Consider the following 22,914-nt stretch of genomic DNA (forward strand, 5'->3'; position numbering starts at 1 on the left):
TTTGCCTTAACCGAAAGTTTGAATAACAATTCTGAAATAATGGATGATATCCATTCAGGCAGTTTGATGGCTTAAAGCAAGACTGAACTTCCTACGTCTTGAAAAGCTTATTCCCAGAAATAAAGCTAAGTGGGCAAAGGAAGACCTATCTCTCCCTGCTGAATAGGAAACAAAACTGCACATATTAAATGATGTCTCCAAGGTGCTATGCTGCTTGGAACAAAGGTGCTGTAGACACCCAGGCACTTCGTGTTAAGATTGAGCACATAGTCTCAATCTTATAAGGCCGTGGTAAAGTTGCCTGAAAATGAGTCAGCAGGACTTTGTGAGCCATTCATTCCCCTAATAAAACACCCTCCTCCCTAATAAAACATCTCTTGCCTCTCTCTTTTGACCTTGGGCAGTCTATAAAGGACAATGTCCTTCCTTTGGGATTATCTAATCTCTAAGAGAAAATGCCTTGCCCTCCTATATTGCTGGCGGGAGCGTAAAATGGTGCAGCTGCTGTGGAAACACTTTGGCGATTCCTCAATAAGTTAAAAACAAAGTTATTATGCGTGTTTATAACCCAGAATATTCCACTCCCAGATATATAGTCTAAGATAATTTAAAACATATGTTCATACAAAAACTTGTACATGGGTGTTCACAGCAACATTATTTATGATAGACAAAAAGTGGTGACAACCCAAATGTTCATCAACTGAGGAAAAGAAAAACAAATGTACCCACACAATGGAATATTACTCAACCATAAAAAGGAATGATGTTTTGACACATGCTATGACACAAATGGGCCTTGAAAGCATTATGCTAAGTAAAAGAAGTCAGAGACAAAGGGCTGCACACTGTATGACTATATTTATATGAAATGTCCAGATTAGGTGAATCCATGGAGATAAAAAGTAGAGTAGTAGTTGCCAGGGCCTAATGGGAGAGGAGAAATGGGGAGGGACTGCTAATGGCTATGGGCTCCATTTTGGGGTGATGGAAATATTCTGGAATTATATAGTGATGATGGCTGCACAATAAGACTATACTAAATACTCCTGAATTACAACCTTAAAATAACGAATTTTATGGTATGTGAATTATATCTCTCTTTTTTTAAAGCCTTAACAGGGCTCTGCCAATTTATTTTTTTCCTTTTGGATTAAGACAGGTAAGTAGAATGCATCTCAACTTGGGCCTCTGGTGAAGTGTTTATTAGGCTGAGGGCTCTCTTTTGCCCTTCTTGATATGGTCTATGGAGCTGGAGGAGCAGATACTAAGAATCCAGAGGTGTGCAGGAGAGCACGGATGAGAGCTGGATGGGTCAGCTGCAGTCTTTGGGGAAGAGCAGTACTCTCCATTTACTCCGTCAACAAGTATCCCCGGAGCCCTTTGATGGGCTAAATCTTGTGTGATTACTAACATGAGTAAAACCAGTCTCCACCTTCACGAAGGTCAGGTTAAGACAAATGTGTTAAGCAAACAATCATAATTCAAAGTGAGCTACCTACTACAGGAATGTACAGTTGACAGGAGAGCTTGTGGAAGACATTGGGGGGTGGGAGGGTCGTCCCAGCCTTATCAACAGGAACAAAGGGGAGGAAATAGGAATGATGGTGTGCTTGGGACAGATGGGGAAATGGCCAGCATTTCATTGACATCCTTAAGGCAAGTAATTACTCAACTCTTAACTTTATCTTTTTTTTTTTTTTTTTTTTTAGTTTATTTATTAATTTTGAGAGAGACAGAGACAGAGCACATGGGGTAGGGACAGAGAGAAAGGGGGAGAGAGAGAATCCCAAGCAGGCTCTGTGCTGACAGCTGCAGAGGCCAGCCCAGGGCTCAAGCTCACCAACCATGAGATCATGACCTGAGGCCAAACCAAGAGCGTGTCACCTAACTGACTGAGCTTCGGTGACCCTTAGTTTTGTCTTTTGTAAAGCTTCTTTCTAAAGGTTATATATGCACTGGCTAAAGTTTTGAACAGATCAAGAGGGAACACAGTGGGTAGTTATCTTCCTTGGACACCCTTTCTTCTAATTGTCCTCTCCAGAGGGAACTATCTTCAGATAGTCTTCCCTCTTAATAGATCCCTCTTTGCTTTATTTTTGAGAGACAGAGACTTCATTGTCAAGACTAGATCACAGAGAGTTAAAATGAAATTTTAAAGATGAAATTCTATAGATTGGTTGGTATTCATTTACCTGATTCAATTCCATTCAGTTCAGTTCAATTTGCCCCAACCAATTCTGTTATCTTTACCTTGTGGCAGGCCTTTCATGTCAATTAATTGATTTTAGTGACTTAACAAAAAATTTGGTTGTTAATTCACTTATTAAAAAAATATTTCCTGAGTTTCCTACCAAGTGATGAGCTCTGTTCTAAGACTTGGGGATAATGTCGTGAACGAGAGAGACATAATGTCTGTCCTCAGGGAGCTAATTGGGGGGTACAGAAGATAAGAAAGTCAGGTCAGGGGAACTACTCTACATTATCTAGTCTTTGGAGATGTGATATTTGAGACCTGAAAAACAAGAGCGAGCCATGCAGATATTGGATGGACCACACAGCTAGTGCAGAGGACTTGTGGTGGGAACCAGTCAGGCATATGGAAAGAAACAGAAAGGAGGCAAATCCTCAGAGGAGGAGTGGAGAGGGAATGGGCTTGTATTTGTTTGTTAGGGCAGCTGTAACAACCACAGCCTGAGTGGCTTAAGTAACAGAAATTTATATTCTCAAGGTTCTGAAGGCTAGAAGTGCAAGATCAAGGTGTCAGCAGGTTTTATTTCTTCTCAGGCCTCTCTCACTTCCTTGTAGATGGCTGCCTTCTCCCACTGTCTTCACATGGTCTTTCCTCTATCCCTGCCCGTGTCTAATCTCTTCTCCTTGTAAGGACACCAGTCACACTGGATCAAGGCCCACTCATATCACCCCATTTTACCTTAATTACTTCTTTAAATACCCTATCTCCAAACCAATCACAATTTCTGAGGTATTGGGGGTTAGGACTTCAATATATAAATTTGGGAGGACACAATTCAGCTCATAGCAGGGCTGGTAAAGTCTGAAAAGTGGCTAGATTGTGTAGGATTTTGTTGGCCAGGGTCAGAAGTTTTATTTCAGAGTGATTAGGAACCATTGGAAGCTTTTAAGCGGGGAGGGGGGCAGTGTCTGATTAATATTTGGGAGTTAGTTTCTCTGGAGATCCCAGCAAGGGGAACTAAAACCCCACTGGCCCCAAGCCCAGAGGTGATCTTCTCTATCGACCCAGGGCCTGGATTACATTTTCTTCATCCTGTTCACTATTCTTGTTTTTCAGCAGAGTTTGCACAAAAAGAAAACAACACACTCAGGATAGTATGCCTCAATATTCCAAACAAATTCTGAAATGCATAAAAGCTTAACCATAAATACACATTGTGCAAGACTCTCTGATCTATTTATGGCACAAAAACCTCCTAAATAGAGGGACTGGATCAACTGCAAATAGCCATTGTTGACTTTCTATGAGTACATTGGCTATCACGATGGCTTGTGTGCCGTGGGGTTGTTACAAAGACACATTTCTGTGTGCTGGTACTTTTCTGTGCTCCTCAGTGGATTTTGTTTTGTCATATGGGTCAAGATCTCCAACCATAAACAAAGAGGAAATGTTGGCTTGAGAAATACCTACTTTAATTTGTTAATAAGCAGAGCTGAAACTGGAAAAAATAATTTTGTTATGTAAACAAAAGTTTGTTGTTTGGTTAGTGCAAAGCATAACTCTTGCAAAATGCTAAGGGGACATGGTCCCCATGGGCGAACGTTTAAAATGGCTTTGGAAGAAAAGAAACAGCAGCTCTGTTTATTGTGCAAATGTAGGGAATGTCAAAGCCGAATCGTCAAAATTATTTTCAACAACTGAATGCCATTTATGAGCTGTGAGGTACCTACTTCAACAAAACTCTTTCAAGTTTAAAGGGAGAAGAATCTCTTTTTATGCATCTAAAGACAGCATCAAAATTAACATCTGAGTTATAAAAATAGTCCATGAAACAGATGACTTGATTCTGTGACTTGATATTTTACCAGATAAAATTCCAAGTGAATCTCTTTTCTCTTTTGCATTTTTGAGAGCTATTTCCCTTCTCTGGTTTGGTCCTCTGGTTAATGTGTTGAGGCAGGCTCTTGTCAGCCAGATGGAATATAATCTATATTTAGAGCTTCCATTAGCTCTTGTGTTTGAATGTGCTACCATGTCCTAATTTCAACACAAATATTCTACAAGAGTGGATTGCCATTTATATTACTGCTGCATAGTAAAGTCAATTATGCTAATACACCTTATTTTTTGTGAAGCTTTTAAAAAAACTCTTGCATATTCCCTTTTTATTGGGTACCTATTGATAAATGGGAAGTTGTTAACTTGATAACATTTACTAGTTTTCAGACTGGCCAGCCTTAGTTCTGGTTTCTCTCCATGTCCCTTCCAAGCTGGTTTGGATGCTGGTTAGTACCTCCTTTGCAGCTTGGGAGAGTTCAGCAGCCCAATTAACTTTGAGAATGGAAGAATGAAAAATGGAACCAGTCCATCCTCAGCTAAAAGGTTCATTTTGCCAGAGTAGTTCTTTTTTTTCTAAAGTAAGAAATTATTGTGTTATCCCAAATGCACAGGTACTACTGTGCCAAAGTGCTGTGGAAAGCTTAATGCTGAACTTTCCTAAAATCAATTGAGTGTTAATGAAAGTTTGGGGGTAGCAGAATTCAAGAGAAAAGTACTCTTTGTTTTATCACCATCTCCCAGAACTATATAGTGGAAAGCTCTGCTGACATTTATAAAAATAACAACTCCCCTTGCTTGTGCTGGACAGAATAGAAAGCCATTTCACAAGCTTTCTGCATGGAATCAGAGTAATCCTCCTGGTGCCCCCTGGCAAAGACCTCTTCTGGGTGAACAGAATGCTGGCATTGTCATCAGAATCCTGGGAGCGAGGCCTTGGACCAGGTCTTGGGATTTTAATAAACATAGCAGATGAACAACCTTCTGGAATCAGAGTCTTTAACAAAACAAAACAAAAGTCTGAGGCTACAATTACTCGAAGGTTTATTTGGACCTTGGAAGGGAGATGAGGAACCTATAAATGGCCTTATGTACAGGAGAAGGCAGATAACCAAATTCATGCTTGTTCTCAATCAGAGCAGCTATCTGTACTCAGAAGAAATATCTGCTGTGTGATTTGTCACATGGAGGAAAAGATCAGGGGTTCAGTGGAGTCGCCAGAAAAATTGGGTTGTGTCATTTCCAGGCACCAAGGTCAGCACAGAAGATCAGACATGGGTAGACGTCTGGTGTTTGCTCATTCACAGGTCAGCTGAGACACACTTCTTGCTACCATGTCCTATGACCCCTGGTTGGAGAGGATGATAAGTGCAGACCCCAAGTTACACCCAATAATTCTCAGGCCCAGCTCCTGCTATTTTTATGGGGTCTTTGTTTTCTGCTCACAACTGGACTGCAGCCACTGCTGGCTCCCCTCCTACTTCTCTGCCTGCTTTTCTCTGCTTTCCTCCTGGGCCTCTATGACTCTTGATTCCAATTCCAGTGGGTGGATTTTTTGCCCCCATGCTTCCAAGCAGTTCTCTGACCCCAACTAGATGTCCTACAATTCAATTCAATTCTGACATCATGTACTTGCAGACAGTGCCAGACCCTATAGGAAAGGGTTCAGTTCTCTCAAACCCTGTCCTTTTGGGTTTTTATGGAGGCTTCATTACCCAGGCATGATTGATTAAATCATTGATCGCTGGTGACTGATTCACGTCCAGCCCGCACACCATGCCCCCCCCCCCCCAAGAGGTCAGGATTGGGGAGAGGTAGGAATGAAAGTTCTAACCTTCAAATCATACTGTTGGTTCCACTGGAAACCAGCCCCCACCCTTAGGTGCTTTCCAACTGTCACCTATTAACATCACAAAAGACACCTTGATGGCTCTCATCACAGGAAATTTGAAGGGTTTTAGGAGGTCTGTGTCAGGAACGGGACAATGGCCAAATATATATTTCTTATTATAAACCACTTCCTGAAACTGTCACTTAAATGTTGACATTACCCGGGGTGTGCCCTATAAGCCTATCTGTTCTCACTTTATGTGCAGACCAGAGCTCTTTCTCTGGTTCCATAGATGTCTCATAGTCAGTACTGAGTGATCTGAATTCATGATGCTCCCACCGCTGAGATTGTGCCTTCTCCTGAGATCCTCATCTCTAATAGTGATGGGGATTCATGGTGCTCGTGATATTACCGGCTCTGTTCCAAGCATCTGACATGCTTTACTTCATTTCACCTTTTCGAAAACCTGGTACAGAGGGTACAGATATTATCCCCATTCCACACATCTGAAGCACAGAGTGATTCGGTGCCTTGCCACAGGTTCAACAGCTAGCTGTAGGTAGAGCTAGGGTTTGGCTGCAGGCTGTGTAAGCCAGAGCCCATCTTTTGAACAACTCTGCTGTGCCACTTGCTGTTTGCATTCACCCAGGTCAGAAATCCGGTCATCATTTTTGATCCCTCTTCTCCCTTGGCTGCCTCTTCCAATCCAATGCCCATCTCATCACTCTTACCTCCTGAATAACTTCACTGTCACCACTGAGTCCAAGCGATTGCCCCCTAACTGGATACACACAATGGGCTCCCAACAGCTCTTCCTGCCTTCATCTCTTTTCTGCTTCCCACCCCATGTACTGCTGACATTACAACCAAAGAAATCTCTCTAAATTGTAAAGTCACTGTGTCACTCTGATAATTAAAATGCTCCAATGGTTTCCTGTTGTCCTCGGGTCAAAGTTGTTAAGAAATAAACTGAGGCATATTAAAAGTTTTTCAAGTTTATTTGAGCAAAAATCTGTTCTAATTGGAATAGAATCCCAAACTGGAAGTGGTTAGGAGTGCTTCATTGACAGGAGCCAGAGGAAAGACTTACATAGAGTGGATGTAGAAGCCAAGAAAGGAAATTACTTGATTGGCTGTAACTTTAAGCCTAGTTATAAGCTTGTTTGTAATTGGTTACCCTTAAGTTTCACTTTCTTAACTTGGAGGCATTTACAGGCTTAGATTTTGGTTTGCTTATGTCAGTCATCCTGGCATTTAGAGCCACTTCTGTCTAAAGGCCTCCTTTTTAAAACTAATTTAACACCCTTAACATTACGAAAAAGGCACGATTTGGCCCCGTTCTCCTTTCCAGCATCATTCTTTCCAGACTCTCCTCTCACCTTGTGCTGTCCACATGCTCCAGTCTTTCTGAATCTCTTTCCTTTCCTGATTCTTAGAAGGGCACCTGCTCCCTGTTACTCCTTGGCCACGGGTTGTCCAATCCCTTTGCCTGAAACACTTTTACCTTTTGCTTTACCTCGTTTGCTGCTTCTCATCCTTTGCGCTTCAGGATCTCCTCCCTAAGAGCCTAAAGGGAATTTGGTGCCTTGGCTGCGTGTTCCAGAAGAGCTGCTACTTGCTTTGTGCTGGTTCTGTTCTAAGTACTTCAAATATATTCACTTGTTAAATTTCACAGCAACCCTGTGAGGTAGGTACAATTAGCATTTAGCAGATGAAGAAGTGGAAGTACAAAATGTGTCTGTCATAGTCCACCAGGAAAATGATGCTACTCTAGTAGCTCACCAGAGGAAACTTGATACAGGGCTCTACTACGAGGGTATGGCAAGAGCACAAAAGGCAGAGGACCGGCGGCAAGGCAACCTGGGAATGAGCAACAGTAGGAAGCTGCTTTTGCAAGTTACAGGGGTGGGGGTGGGTGGCTGGCGTGGAGGGGATGTCACCAGAGCTGAGGTTCTGGGGCTGCCCAACAGGAATTGGAGCCCAGGAGGAGACGCGGCCACTTCCAGAGCGGCCACCCCAGAGAGGGGACGAAACGCCTTGACATTTCTCTCCTTTTTACATGTTAAGCTCTACCACTACATCCCGTTGGCCTAGCTAACCCGACACTCCATGGCAGAAATGTCGTTCTCAGAAGTCACAGGGAAGATGGGGACTGGGTTGAGAGCAAACAGGCAGGAGGCAGACCCAGAGAAGTGAAGTAATTAGCCCAAGGTCGCACGACTTCTAGCTAGAGCCCAGGTAGTTTGTTCCCAGAGTGGGCACCCTTAATGACTTGCCTTAATATCTTGCCTCTCTGAGAACCTTAGGCAAGGCACTGAATCCCTCTGCCTCTGATGTATAAAATGTGGATAATAGTACCCTCTGTATAAGGCTATGAAAAAGATTAAATGAATTCAAATATGTCACATACTTTGAACAGTGCCTGGAATAACACATACACAGTCAATTTTGGTCACTCTTGCAGAGACAGGGATCTCAGGAGGAGGCAGTGGTCTGGGGGTGGAAGCTATGCCACTACCGTTCCAAGCGTTTTCACTATAATGTGGTTGCTGTCTCCATTCCACAGATGCTAAAACTGAAGCCCCAGGAATTTGACTTGTCCTGGGTGACACAGCAAAAATGGAAGTAGGATTCAGGACCTGGATCCAGAGCAGGTGTGTGTAACTACCATATTGAAATTCCTGTGTGATAGACGAGCTAACCTGAAGGCGGTGGCTCAGTCTGTACCTTTCGCCTATCTTTCCCTAGCTCTAGCTCAGTGCCCGGTGCCTAGAAGGTACTCACTGCATGTCTGCTTCATGAGTTTGCTGGTGCCCAGGGAGAGGGGATGTTCCCAGACTTGTTTCTGGACTTCTCAGTCAGCAGTGAGCTGACCAGTCCAGTCATGGGCTGCAGGCACAGCCTCTCTTCAGAAACCGATTGTACACTGTCTCCACAATGTATCCCCGAGAGTCCCAGCTTGGGCATTTCATCTAGTTCTGTGCTGTCTTCTCCTGACTGCCTGCTCCTACAGGCCATCTGTTTTTCTACCTCGCTGAGGGCTCCGGGGGTGCCAAGGCTAACAGTTACAACGGGGGAAATTGCCACAGGACAACGTAAGAGAAAATAAAATGGGGTAAAAGGTCACCATGGGAGAGTTCTGGAGAGCACTGAAAGATCCTAATTTGGAAGCACATCTGGACCTAAGATGGGACGGAGAATTACACTTGCTAGGACACGTTATTTCTATTTTTATCTGTGTAATTGACTTGGTGTATGAAATGGAAGCAAATCACTCTTTTCTGCCTGTTTAAGAAGGCAAAGTAATTTACGCCAAATGTTGGAAGAGCTGTACTGGATTAATTACTGACTTAAGTTTTGGCTAAACTCGGTGTTTGATCCTTTGCAACAGTATGCTTTGGGGATGCTGTCCTTCCTGAATTTTCTCTCATCTTGCCAGCTGAAAGAGTCAGTCTTCTTGTGAGAAGCCAGTGTGTGTTTATTTAAGAAGCAGTATGAATTAGGTGTCTGATAATGGTTCCCTTTTCCCTTTCGCTGTGTACAAAGGGAGAATCAAACTGCTCAGTGCTTAGAAGCACCTAGAATTTCAAGGCACGTTTTTTATGTCCTCACTTCACCACTGCCACATGCTTTCTATCCTATTTTCTTGGTCTTTTATCCCTCCTCATTTATATTGTAGTAGATTGCATCTTGCTTAATTGTATGCATCTTCATAAGCCACCCTCAGTCCTTCCTGGAACAACACAAATAAATAGATACTGACTCAAACGTTTTTATTGTAGACTTGATTCTTCCCCTTGTTTTAGTGCAGTTCTTTGAGTTACTGACAAGCATCATTGTCCCATTGCTTTCTTAATGAACTCATGTAGCAGAGGCCTTTTTAAGGCAAAAAGTTAAATATTAGGTTCCAGGATTCCTAGCTGAGAGAAGTTGTAATTTAGAATTGGTTGATCAAGAAATATATGTTGAGTGGTTGTTGGAGGCAGGGAGTGGGGGGCAGGTGAAATGGATGAAGGTGGTCGCAAGGCACAAACTTCCAGTTATAAGATAAATTAAGTTCTGGGACTGTAATGTGCAGCATGGCAACGAGGGTTAACGATACTGGACTATATATTTGTAAGTTGCCAAGGAAGTAGATCTTAAAAGTTCTCATCATAAGAAAAAAATGTGTAATTATGTGAGGTGATGGATGTTAACTAAACTTATTGTGGTGATCATTTCATAGGATATACAAGCATCAAATCTCATTATGTTGTACTCCTAAAACTAATACAATGTTATATGTCAATTATGTCTCAATAAAAAATGCACAAATGACCCCCCCAAAAAAATCAGATACACATTTCAACAATAATTGAGTCATCAGAAATGATAGTGAGTGACCAGGAAGGAGTGTTTGCTGAAATGGTAAGGACCAGAAATGAGGCAGTCCTAATGTTTTAATACCGGCTTGCTATGCACATTCCTATCCATTACACTTATTGTGTTTTGGCATTTGATTTTGTAAAATTTAAACACGGTATACAGTATAGATCAAGGAGAGGAAATCATTTGAGCAAGTAGATTAATACAAATAAATACAATTTAATACAAATTAATTAATACAGATTAATACAAATAAATCCACAATGGTCAGTGCTGAAAAACAAAGAAAAAACATATGCTGAAAATTTACTTGATTTTGCTAATGTTTTAAAATGAGGTTTTATTTTATTAATACATATACAGAAATAAAATTAAGGAATTTTTAATTTATCAATTATATCTTATTAATCACAACCAATCTGTATACATTTGAAAAATAGTTGCATATACATACGGAACTTGCCACAACTTCAGAGTGCCCCAGAAGCTGATCCTTGCCAGCTAGGAACCCATCATTTTACCTTTATTCCGTTTTCAAGGCATATTCGATTAGGTGCTAGTGTCTCCAATATATACTAGAGTGTTTTCTTTTCATGAAAAATGGACAACAATTGGCTAGACCTCAACCTTTATTGATGAAATTTCCCTTCTACCTTTCTAGACATGCACTTCATTAAAAATCACTTCATTAAATCTGAACGAGATTTTAAACTTGTTTAAGTGCTTTGATGCAATATTTTTTGTCAATTATATATAATTTAACAGTTATATATTCCTATTAAAGAATTGTTCTGAAAGGAAACTGTAGGAAAATGAATGGCTTGACTGAGGTCACATTTCAAGTCAGAGGCTGACCTGAGACTAGAACTTTATTTCTTAAAATGAATTGTTGCTTTCTCCCTTATCTTATGTTAACTAAGGGCTGTCTCTTTTTTAAAAAATCTTTTGGGCCGCTTGGGTGCCTCGGTTGGTTAAGTGTACGACTTCAGCTTAGGTCATGATCCCATGGTTTGTGGGTTCGAGCCTCGCATTGGGCTCTGTGGTGACAGCTCAGAGTCTGGAGCCTGCTTTGGATTCTGTGTCTCCCTCTCTCTGCCCCTCCCCCGCACGCACACATCCTTTTTCTCTCTCAAAATAAATAAATAGACATTTAAAAAAGCTCTTTTTAAATAAACAAGTTCCCAGTGACCCTTCATCTCTCCCCCACCCCAATGAAGTAGCAGGACTGTGCACAGACCTGTGCCTCTTTATTCTTCAACATCTTTGCCTCCCACTGGGGTCTTGAAATCCCGCTACTATCTACATACATTAAGAAATCAAGATTATTCACTCCAGACAGCAGCTTCTCGGCTCTACAGATTAGCTTTTTTTGTGTGTGTGAACAAAGACTGCCACATCTGATCTATAGGATTTTTGTGGTTGTTTAATGGAATTTATTGAAAGCAACTCAGCAAAGCCGTGTTTCTATGGGTAACCATGCCTCAGGAAAAGCCTGTGCTTAAACCCCGATATTAAATACCATTCTGTGAAAGGCCGTCTTGCCTGAATGACCTCCCCTGCAGACACTTCCCAGGCATAGGAGAAAGCTGGCAGGGATCCATTTTGTTTATCTCAGTGTGGATTTTTTCCTTAGTCCCTGACATGGGTTAATTCTAAATTATAATCCAACCTGCTTCCTGGGGATCCCTGAGGAAATTTTGAGAGAGAATGCAACTTGTTTTGTGAACTGAACACCAAGTAGCTCATGTTTGGCCAAAGATGAAAAAAAAAAGAAAAGAAAAAGAGAAACTCATGAGAAGAAACAGAATGAAACACTAGTAGTCTTTCTTCCCTATGGGCAGTGCAGGGTATGGGAGGACAGGGGGAGGGGGTGGGAAGTGTAAAGGAGGCAGCTGAGTTTATTTTTAACACCAAGTTAAAGGCATACTCTGTGTTCTTTCCTTTTAAAAATAGACTTTTAACCTCTTGAAACGTTTTGACTCTATTCTGCCTGTGGGGTAATACCCCTTTGTGGCTGGCAACTCCCACTGGATCTTTTCCCATTACAGACTTCCTGGCCAAGTAGTTAGGATGGAAAAACCCCAGAATATTTGGTCACAGAGCTCTTGATCAGCATATGCACATAGCTCCTGTGTGCAGGAAGGCTGATACACCCCTGCTGCTTACCTGGACCTTGAACTTTGCCACATCCTTCAAAACTTGGTTACAAAAAGATGTCCTGTTTTTAAAATAGTCTGAATTAGTGGATATAGTCTTTTTGAAGTCCATTGCAATAATTTATTCAATGAATTTATAAACGACACAACACACACATGCACGCCCCCCCCCCCCCCAAAATTAGATGTGTACGAGTAGCTATGATAATAGCTAATCTCTAACACTGGTTGAAGGCTTATGATTTGCCAGGCAACTGTTTCATATACATTTAGGGCTTTGACCAATGCTCTCAATTTTATAATCCCATTTTACAGATGAAGAAACTTGAGCTCTGGGCTATTAAGTAACTTATGAAGATTATAATAAAGTCAGTGAGTGGTTTTGGGGGAGGGAATTCAAACTCAGGTAGTTAGGCAGATCAGGTCCACTGCTACTCCATATGGTAAGTCCATAATTAGAAAAGGAGCCTGTATCTTCAGACCACATTTGCTTCCGTCTGTTGGAAAGTTAATTAAACACTCGTTTTGTTAGAACAAGACATTTTATTTCCACTTGCAAGACAGTTATCATCATAAAAATGCAAATGTACAGTGTTGACAACTTGAAGGGTGCCCCGTTAGATGTGAAGCCCTTGTGCTATGCACAACCTGCACGAATGTACATGGTGGCCCTTTGCACACATACACAAACACATAAACCTCATGAACTGCAGGCAGGGGAAGTTTATGAAGAAAGAAACAAATTGCTTTAATTTAAAAGGTTAGGGAATAGTCTTTTAGTCTTTTACTAAAAGTAACTAGACTGATTTGATGTTAGTAACAGTTCTTCTACATGCCTCAGTCTAGAACTAGTACAACTCATGAGAAACTCTGAAACTTGTTTGTATTTGTACACAGTACAAAAGTGTTCTACTCCCACTTTCTTTTTCTTCTTCTCTGGGGAATAAACCTTGAGTTCACGTTGGAACAGGTGGTTGATATGTATGAGTATGCACATGAGTGTGTGAGGTTGGTGGGGGGAGAAATACAACAGTTTGCGAACCTAGGGAGATTTAAATTTTATTATGGAAATTTTCACAAATGTTCTGAAAGTAGACCAAAACGGCATAATGAACCCCACTTACCCCCATGAACCTAACACCCAGATGCAATAAGTATCAACTAAAGGCCAGCCTTGCTTCCTCTATGTTTCTATTTACGCCTCCTTTTTGAAGCAAATTCTAAACATCATATCATTTTATCATCACATTATTCTCAAATATTATCAAAATATTTCAGTACATTTCTCTACCAGATGTAAACTGTTTTTTGTTTTGTTTTGTTTTGTTTTTTAACGTTTATTTATTTTTGAGACAGAGAGAGACAGAGCATGAACGGGGGAGGGTCAGAGAGAGAGGGAGACACAGAATCTGAAACAGGCTCCAGGCTCTGAGCAGTCAGCACAGAGCCCGACGCGGGGCTCGAACTCAGATACCGTGAGATCGTGACCTGAGCCGAAGTCGGACGCTTAACCGACTGAGCCACCCAGGCGCCCCCTGTTTTTTTTTAAAAAACCACAATACCATTATTACATTCAAACAGAAATAGCAGTAAGTCCTTGATGTTGTCATACACCCAACTGATGTTCAAATTTTCAGTTGTCTTCCAAGTGTTCCAAATTTTCTTCTGTTTTTTTTTGTTTGTTGTTTTCACCTCGTGTTTGTTTGAAATGGGAATCAACTGAGTTCTAACGTCACATTGGTTGTCATACCTCTTAAGTCTCTTGAAATCTACAAGCTCTCCCTTCATCTCATTTTTCTACAGCTTGTATTTTGCTGTTGTGTGGATATGGCGTCCTCACAATATAGCTTAACACATTTCTCCGTAGCAGAGTCCTTTCTGACAGTAGTCCAGGCATCTGTATATTCTTGGGTGAACTTGAGCCACAGTGAGGCTTGGAAAGGACTAGAAAAAAATGCTCAGGGTCCTCTCCTCGATTTTTGAACGTTTTGGCTTGAGGAACAAAACTCTCAGGAACTTTCGATTGTCCATCATCTGTAGACAGGTAAAGAGTGCCAGCTTGCATGTTCAGTGCAGGTAGACTCTCCTGAGTAATTTAGGGGCTCCAGGAGCACAGTTTCTCAGCCAGGCTTGAGAGAGGACAATAGACGTGAATTGGTGGCCTAGAGAAAACGAGAATCTCCCAGCTGGGGGGAATTTGGTTTCAGTCGGGATCATGTGGAAACCAGTTACCAGCAGGCAAATTGCCAATGAACTGGCAAAGCCTCCGTTTTGAGTGCTTGAATAAGACAGTGCTTAACTTAAGTGGAGTTTAAGTAACTGGTTAAACCAAATGTTCTGTGGATACTTGATTGATATTAAATCTACATGTCTTCAGTGGATTGTGAAATGAACACATTGGATTCATTTTGAGGTTTTGTTTTGTTTTTCATTATAATAATAATAATTATTATTATTAATAATTAATAATTAATAATATAATTATTATTATTATTATTATTATTATTTTAAGATTCTAGCTTTGCTGAAGAAATTAAATGAAGGTCAGTAGGTTCACCAGCTCATGGCCCTGTTCTCCACAAGGATCTATCACACCAATGTTGTTGGTAGTAAAAGGTGGCCTTGCCTTTGCTGTGGAAGAAACAGCGATGTTATCTGTCCTAGGCTGCTCTGCTTCTTGGCCATTAGTCCAGGATTTCCTTCTCCTGTGACTCCTGAAGCCTCAAAATAATAACAGAGCATTACATTTTCTTGGTAAGGTTAGGGTGTCGAGCTGTTCCCTTTCCCACATCCACATCTGTCATGAGCATGTGCCCCAGCCGCCCCATGACCTCCTTGCCCTATTCCAGCTGCCAGGAGGGGTGCTTTCCAGGTGCTTGCTAACAGAGAGGCTCGGGTTAAGATCTGCCCTGCAACCTCATTGGCTAGCTGGGTGACCTTGGGTAGGTCACTTGATTCTCTGAGAGCTATTATCTTTACCTGTAAAATAAAGATTGTATCATCTGCTTTGCCTCCCACATGAGGATGTTATGAAGATCAACTTAAAAGCATTAATGTAGGTGAAAGTCCTTCACTAAACTATAAAACATCACGCAAGTGCCCTTGATGCCTGCTGCTTGATATCTCCACCCACATTTATCCAGTCCTGCTTGGCAGTGGAGAAGAAATTAAATTCTAGAGTCAAATAAGGCTTCGTTGCTTTTTAGCTTTATCCTTTGGGGCAAGTCATACTCTGAGTCTTGGTTCCTCATAAATAAACTGGGGATATTTTTTATCTGGCATTCATTTATTTACCCCTCTCTCTCTCTCAACACCTTGACTCGGTGTTGTTATGAGGACTAAAGTTTAGATAACAGATGTAAAGCCCCCAACGTAGATTTGGCCCCCAGTAGGTCCTCAACAAATGACAATTCTTTTTCCCTCCCTGCTCTTGGCAATTGTACCACAGTATGGCCCAGCTGACATGCCTTCCTTTATAAAGGAAGGGCTCTTCCCCTAGATGGCTGAGGACAGGAGGACAGGACCGTCTGCTAGCCCCTCCATCCTCACTTACAAGGATGCGTGTTCATAGCTCAGTCATCTTTAAATTCTCTTTGTAAGTCAGTCGGCTAAGGAGTTACATAATGGAGTTTTGCTCCTATATTACTTGGGAATAAAGATTCCTCAACAGCCTGTGTGAAAAAACCCCAAATGTTTGGTTGACTGCAAAATTAACACGAGTCAGTGGTGTGATGGAGTGAGCAGAACATCAGTGTATTTTAGGAAGCACAGCAAGGACCCATCCTACTTGTGTAGGTCAGACCATACCTGGGGTAAAGGATTCAGTTTAGCAGGTTGGTACACTGGGATGGAACACTAGAAGGGGTGGGGGAGGATAACAAAGGGCTTGTGATACAAGATATTTGAGTAACTATTAGACTGAGGATACTTAAGCTGTAGAAGATATATTTCAGGAGAGATATGTTATTGTCTTCTGTTCTTTGAATGGACTGAGCAATTAGAGAAAATAGATCACCACCACTTTGCATTTATGCAAGAGTACAAATTTCTAAGGAGTATATATAAGCATGCATTTGAGCTTATGTGGTTTCACAGGAAGGAATTAGGGACAGTAGACAAAAGTTGTTGGGGAATAGTTCTAGTGGTCTTTCTATTTCTATTCCTACTTCAAACTCTGGGCTGTTGTAGGGATGGGCCATTACAACTCATTTAAAACTGGGCTTCCTGGTGGCCAGTCTCAGCATGGTATTACATTCAAAAGATACTCAAAACAATATTGAAATTAGGAATTGAAAAGCAACATAACTACAAATATACTGGAAATTAAAACAGGTAACAAGGGACAATCACGTACAGCTTTGGGTCAATTAATTTGAAATATGCAAAATGGTCAATTTTCTAGAAAACTATTGTTAATTAAAACTGACTCAAGAGGAAATAAATGACCTAAGTCCAATGACCTTGGGGTGCCTGGGTGGCTCTGTCGATTGACTGAGTCAGTGACTTTATCTCAGGTCATGATCTTGTGGTTCATGGGTTCGAGCCCAGCATTGGGCTCTGCGCTGACAGCTCAGAGCCTGGAGCCTGCTTTGTATTCTGTGTCTCCCTCTCTCCCTCTGGTCCTTCCACCACTTGTGCTCTCTCTCTCTCAAAAGTAAATAAATAAACATTAAAATTAAAAAAAAAATTCTACGACCTTGAAAGACATTAAATCAGTGATTAAATCTACTCACATTATGAATTAAGATATAGTTAGTTTCTTACAGGCAAGTTTTACCAAATTTATAAGAACATATAATCCCAATCTTCTATGAACAGTCCAGAGAATATAAATAGAGCATGAAAATAAACAATACCTTAAAACTCATTTTATTAGACTGGAACAAACCTGAATCCAAAATAAGACAAGGATAATAGGGAAAATTGTAAGCCAACCTTACTTCTATTTCTTTTGTTGTTGTTGTTATTTAAAATTTTTATTTAAACTCTAGTTAGTTAATATATAGTGTAATATCAGTTTCAGAAGTAGAATGGAGTGATTCATCACTTACATATAATACCCAGTGCTCATCACAAGTGCCCTCATTAATACCCATCACCCATTTAGCCCATCCCCCTGCCCACCTCCCCTCCATCAACCCTCAGTTTGTTCTTTATACTTAAGAGTCTCTTATGGTTTGCTTCTGTCTCTTTTTATTTCCCCCTTCCCCTCTATTCATCTGTTTTGTTTCTTAAATTCCACATATGAGTAAAATCATATGGTATGTGTCTTTCTCCGACTGACTTATTTCACTTAGCATAATACACTCTAGCTCCATCCACATCATTGCAAAAGGCAAGATTTCATTCTTTTTGATGGCTGAGTAACATTCCATTGTCTATGTACACCACATCTTCTTATCCATTCTTCAGTCGATGGACACCTGAGCTCTTTCCATACTTTGGCTATTGTTGATAGTGCTGCTATAAACATTGGTGTGTATGTGCCCCTTTGAATCAGCATTTCTGTATCCTTTGGGTAAATACCTAGTAGTGCAATTGCTGGGTCATAGGGTATTCCTATTTTTAATTATTTGAGGAACCTCCATACTGTTTTCCAGAGTGGCTGCACCAGTTTGCATTCCTACGAGCAGTGCAAGATGGTTCCTCTATCTCCATATCCTGACCAACATCTGTTGTTGCCTGAGTTGTTAATGTTAGCCATTCTGACAGGTGTGAGGTGGTATCTCATTGTGGTTTTAATTTGCATTTCCCTGATGATGAGTGATGTTGAGCATCTTTTCATGTGTCCTTTGGACATCTGGATGTCTTCTTTGGAAAAATGTTTATTCATGTCTTTTGCCAATTTCTTAAGTGTATTGTTTGTTTTTTGGGTGTTGAGTTTGAAAAGTTCTTTATCAATTTTGGATACTAACCCTTTATCAGATATGTCATTTGCAAATATCTTCTTCCATTCCATAGGCTGCTTTTAGTTTTCTTGATTGTTTCTTTGCTGTGCAGAAGCTTTTTATCTTGATCGAGTCCCAGTAGTTCATTTTTGCTTTTGCTTCCTGCCAACCTTACTTCTAAATATAAAGGTATAAATTCTGATAAAATTCAGCAAAATCAGTGACTTAATGAAAATAATACACTATTGGGTTTATCCCAGGAAAGCAAGGATTATTTAATGTTAGGAAAATCTATTACTATAATTTACCAGATTAACAAATTGAAAAGGGAAAGAGCAAAGGAAAAAGCACATAATTATCTTAATAGAGGCAGAAAAATCTTTTGTTAAAATAGGACACTCTTTCATATTTAAAAAAAAACAGGAAATACAAATAGTAAGGAATTTTATTTTGTATATATTTATTTCACAAAACTGGAAATTATTCTGAATATTGGGCACTATTTGATCTAGCAAATGTAGGTTGTCCATTTCAGGGAACAATTTTGGAATGGAAATCTCATCCCAGATTCTCCTTGGTAAAGGCAAGAACATGCCCTTTCACTGTTACTTGAGCCTGACATTTAAAAAAAATTAGTTTTACAGCTTTATTGAAGTATATGTAATAAATATACCAAAAAGCTGCACATATTTATATAATTTTATGAGTTTGGACATAAACGTTCACTTCCGATAGCACCACAATCATGGTAATATACATATCCATCACCTCCAAAAGTTTCCTTGAGTCCCTTTGCTGTTTTTCTGTGCGTGTGGTAAAAACGCAACATGAGATCTTCCCTCTTAGCAAGTTTTTAAGTGCACGAGACCATACTGTTAACGATAAAAACTATGTTGTAAACAGATCTCCAGAACTTAAGCATTTCATATAAGTGTAATATTATGCTCATTGAACATCTCATTTCCCTTTTCCTCTATCTCCTGGAAACCACCATTCTATTTTCTTTAAAAAAATTTTTTTTAATGTTTATTATTTTGAGAGAGACAGAGCGTGAACAGGGGAGGGGCAGAGAGAGAGGGAGACACAGAATCTGAAGTAGGCTCCAGGCTCCGAGCTGTTGGAACAGAGCCAGACGCGGGGCTCAAATACACGGCCTGCAAGATCATGGCCAGAGGTGAAGTTGGACGCTCAACTGACTGAGCCACCCAGCTGCCTTTCTGTTTTCTATATGAGTAGAATCATGGGACTATTTGTCCTTCTGTGACTGACTTATTCACTTAGTATAATATCTTCCAGGTCCATTTATGTTGCTGCAAATTGTAGGATCTACTTCTTTTTTAAGGCTGGATAATGTGCCTCTGTATGTATATACCACATTTTATTTATCCATTCTTCTGTCAATAGACATTTGGGTTGTTCCATATGTTGGCTGTTGTGAATAATGCTAGAATGAATGTGGGAGTACATGGATCTCTTTGAGATCCTGATCTCATTTCTTCTGGATGCTCCTAGGAGTGGGATTGCTGGATCGTGTGGTAGTTCCACTTCTAAGTTTTTGAGTAACTGGGGCACTTCCATAGTGTTTTCCATGTGGTTGCATCACTTCATATTTCCACCAACAGTGTATGGTGGGTTCCAATTTCTCAACATCCTTGCCAACACTTGTTACCTTTGATTCTTTAATAACAGCTATCCTAATAGGTGTGAGATGATATCTCCTTATGGTTTTTATATGTATTTCCCTGATGATTGGTGATGTTGAACACCTTTTCATATACCTGCTAGCTGTTTGTATTTCTTCTTTGGAGAAATATCTATTCAAATCTTTGCCCATTTTTTAATTGGGTTATTGGGGATTTTATTGTTTTGGTATTGAGTAGGGGTAGTTCTTTTTTTAATGTTTATTTATTTTAAGAGACAGACACACAGAGAGAGTATGCATGGGCAGGAGAGGGGCAGAGAGAGGGAGAGAAAGAGAGAGTGAGAGAGAGAGAATCCATGCTCTATGGAGAATCTATGTTGGTCTTGATCCCATGACTGCAAGAGCATGACCTGAGCCAAAACCAAGAGTTGGATGCCAAACCAAATGAGCCACCCAGGCGCCTCTAGGGAGAATTATCTTAATTGAATAAATATATCTATCAGAAACTTGTAGCAAACATTATATTTACTGGTGAAAGTTTGGAATTATCCCTTCTAATATCAGGAATAAAAAAGCTGCCCATTATCACTGTTTCCATCCAGTCACTATTTGAAGATCCCAACCAGAGCACTAAGAGAAGAAAAGAAAAGCCTTGAGGATTGGAAAAGAAAACAAAAACAAAAGTATCACTACTGATAGGAATATTACTGCATTTATAGAATCTAAGAAAAAATACAAACAAGCTATAGGAATGAGTATAAGATATCAGCATGTTACTAGATACAAGATTAGTATAAAAAGAATTTATATTCCTGTACAATATCAATAAATAATTTAAAAAATTTAATATTATAAAAAATGCCAGGTCTTTCCACATTAGTTAATAAATTCAAAACAATCCCAATCAAAATCCCAAATGATTTTTTTTTGTATACTTGAGAAGATGATCCAGAAAGTCATATGGAAGAGCGAAGGAGAAACAAGTTTGAAGAAGACCAAAATGGGAAAGCTCATGGGATCAAGCCCCGTGTCTGGCTCTGTGCTGAGCATGGAGCCTACTTAAGATTCTCTGTCTCTGTCTCTGTCTCTCTGTCTCCGTCTCTCTCTCTCTCTCTCTCTCGGGACACCTGGGCGGCTCTGTTAGTTAAGTGTCTGACTTTGTTTCATGTCATGATCTCGCAGTTAGGTTTGTGAGTTAGAGCCCCACATTGGGCTCTTTGCTGTCAGCACAGAGCCTGCTTCGGACCCTCCGCCTCCCTCCCTTTTTGCCACTCCCCCACTGGTGTGTGTGCGTTCTCTCTGTCTCTCTCTCTCAAAAATAAGTAAAAACATTAAAAAAAAAAAAGATTCTCTCTGTGGTGCCTGGATGGCTCAGTCATTAAGCGTCTAACTCTTAATTTTGGCTCAGGTCATGGTTTCCTGGTTCGTGGGTTTCAAGGCCCATGAGGAGCTCTGTGCTGACGGCATGGAGCCTGCTTGAGATTTTCTGTCTCCCTCTCTCTCTGTCCTCCCCCTGCTGGCACACGCTCTTTCTCTCTCTCTCAAAAATAAGTAAATAAACATTTTAAAGAAAGATTCTCTCTCTCTCTCTCTTTTTCTCTCTCTCTTCCTCTGCCCCTCTCCCCCACTCATGCTCCCTCTCTCTCTAAAAATAAATCTTTTAAAAGCAACTTTCATAAAAGAAAATATTTGAGAATATTTTTATGACCACAGTGAGGAAAAAAATTGAACAAGAAAAAAAATAAGTGATGATACATTTGGCTACATTCTGATGAAAAACATGACAAGGGCACCTGGGTGGCTCAGTCGGTTGAGTGTCCAACTTCGGCTCAGGTCATGATCTCATGGTTCACAGATTCCAGCCCCACTTCGGGCTCTATGCTGTCAGCTCAGATCCTGGAGTCTAGTTTGGATTCTGTGTCTCCCTCTCTCTCTGTCCCTCCCATGCTCACACTCTGTCTCTGTCTTTCTCTGAAAAATAAAAACATTAAAAACATTTTTTTTTAATTAAAAAAAACTTAATGACAAAATATGTCATAAAAACTAAAATGATGAGACACGGGCCAAAAGAAGATATTTGGAACATATAAATACAAATGATTATTACTCAGGAGATTTAAAGAATACCTACAAATCAATATGAAAAAGGGTAAGGGAAAGAATAAGAAGTTTACAGAAGACAAGACTTGAATGGCCAATTCAAAAATTCTGATGCATATTGGTGACATTATTGAGCACTAGCCATATATGGTTCTAGATGCTTTCCATGTGTTAACACACTAAAATGTTGCAATAAATGCATGAGGTTGGTACTACCAACTCTTTCCTCTTCCAGAGAGGGAAAATAGGACCAAAGCTCATACAACTAGTAAGTGATAAAGCTAGGATTTGGATACCAAGAGTGATGCTCAAAAACTGGGCTCTTCACCAACTGTGCTATTTTGGCAACTTAAAAAAAAATCTGACTATTCATTGTTGGCAGAGAGTGGGGCAAAATGGAAACAACTGTATACTGCTTATGGAAGTGTAAATTGATACAACCGCTTGGTTGGAGAGCAATTTTACTTCACAAATAAAGTTGAAGATGCACGTTACCCTTGAACCCAACAATTCCACATCTAGGTCCACAGCCTAAAGTCTCACAAGGAAAATGTACAAGAATGTTCATTGTAGTGTTGCTTGCAAAGGTGGAAAAATAGAGTGTGAAATATTTATTCAATGGAATTCAAATATGAAATAATCTAGACAAATCCTCAAAACATAATGTTAATGGGGAAAAAGGTGGAAAAGGATGTATACAAAGTATTATACCATTCATATAATAAAGTTTAAAAGCATTTTTAAAAGCATGAAAACACATGATTCACACATGTAGTACAATCATAAAGCATGGAACATATAAAACTTGGAATTCAGGAAAATGGGTACCATTGCAAAGGGGAGTGGAAATTCGGACGGGGGGTTGTGCAGGGAGCATCAGTTGTATCCAAAATACTATATTT

The 22,914-nt window shown here is 40.3% G+C and overlaps 1 long non-coding RNA gene across 1 annotated transcript in view; it reads left to right on the forward strand.

Moving 5' to 3' along the window:
• LOC109265323 (uncharacterized) overlaps positions 1-22,914 on the forward strand; it is a 216,610-nt gene that overhangs the window by 39,958 nt on the left and 153,738 nt on the right. The window lies entirely within an intron of this gene.

Source organism: Panthera pardus, unplaced genomic scaffold, assembly GCF_024362965.1.
Source record: "Panthera pardus isolate Hobbes unplaced genomic scaffold, ASM2436296v1 HiC_scaffold_6, whole genome shotgun sequence".
NCBI classification, from domain to species: Eukaryota; Metazoa; Chordata; class Mammalia; order Carnivora; family Felidae; genus Panthera; species Panthera pardus.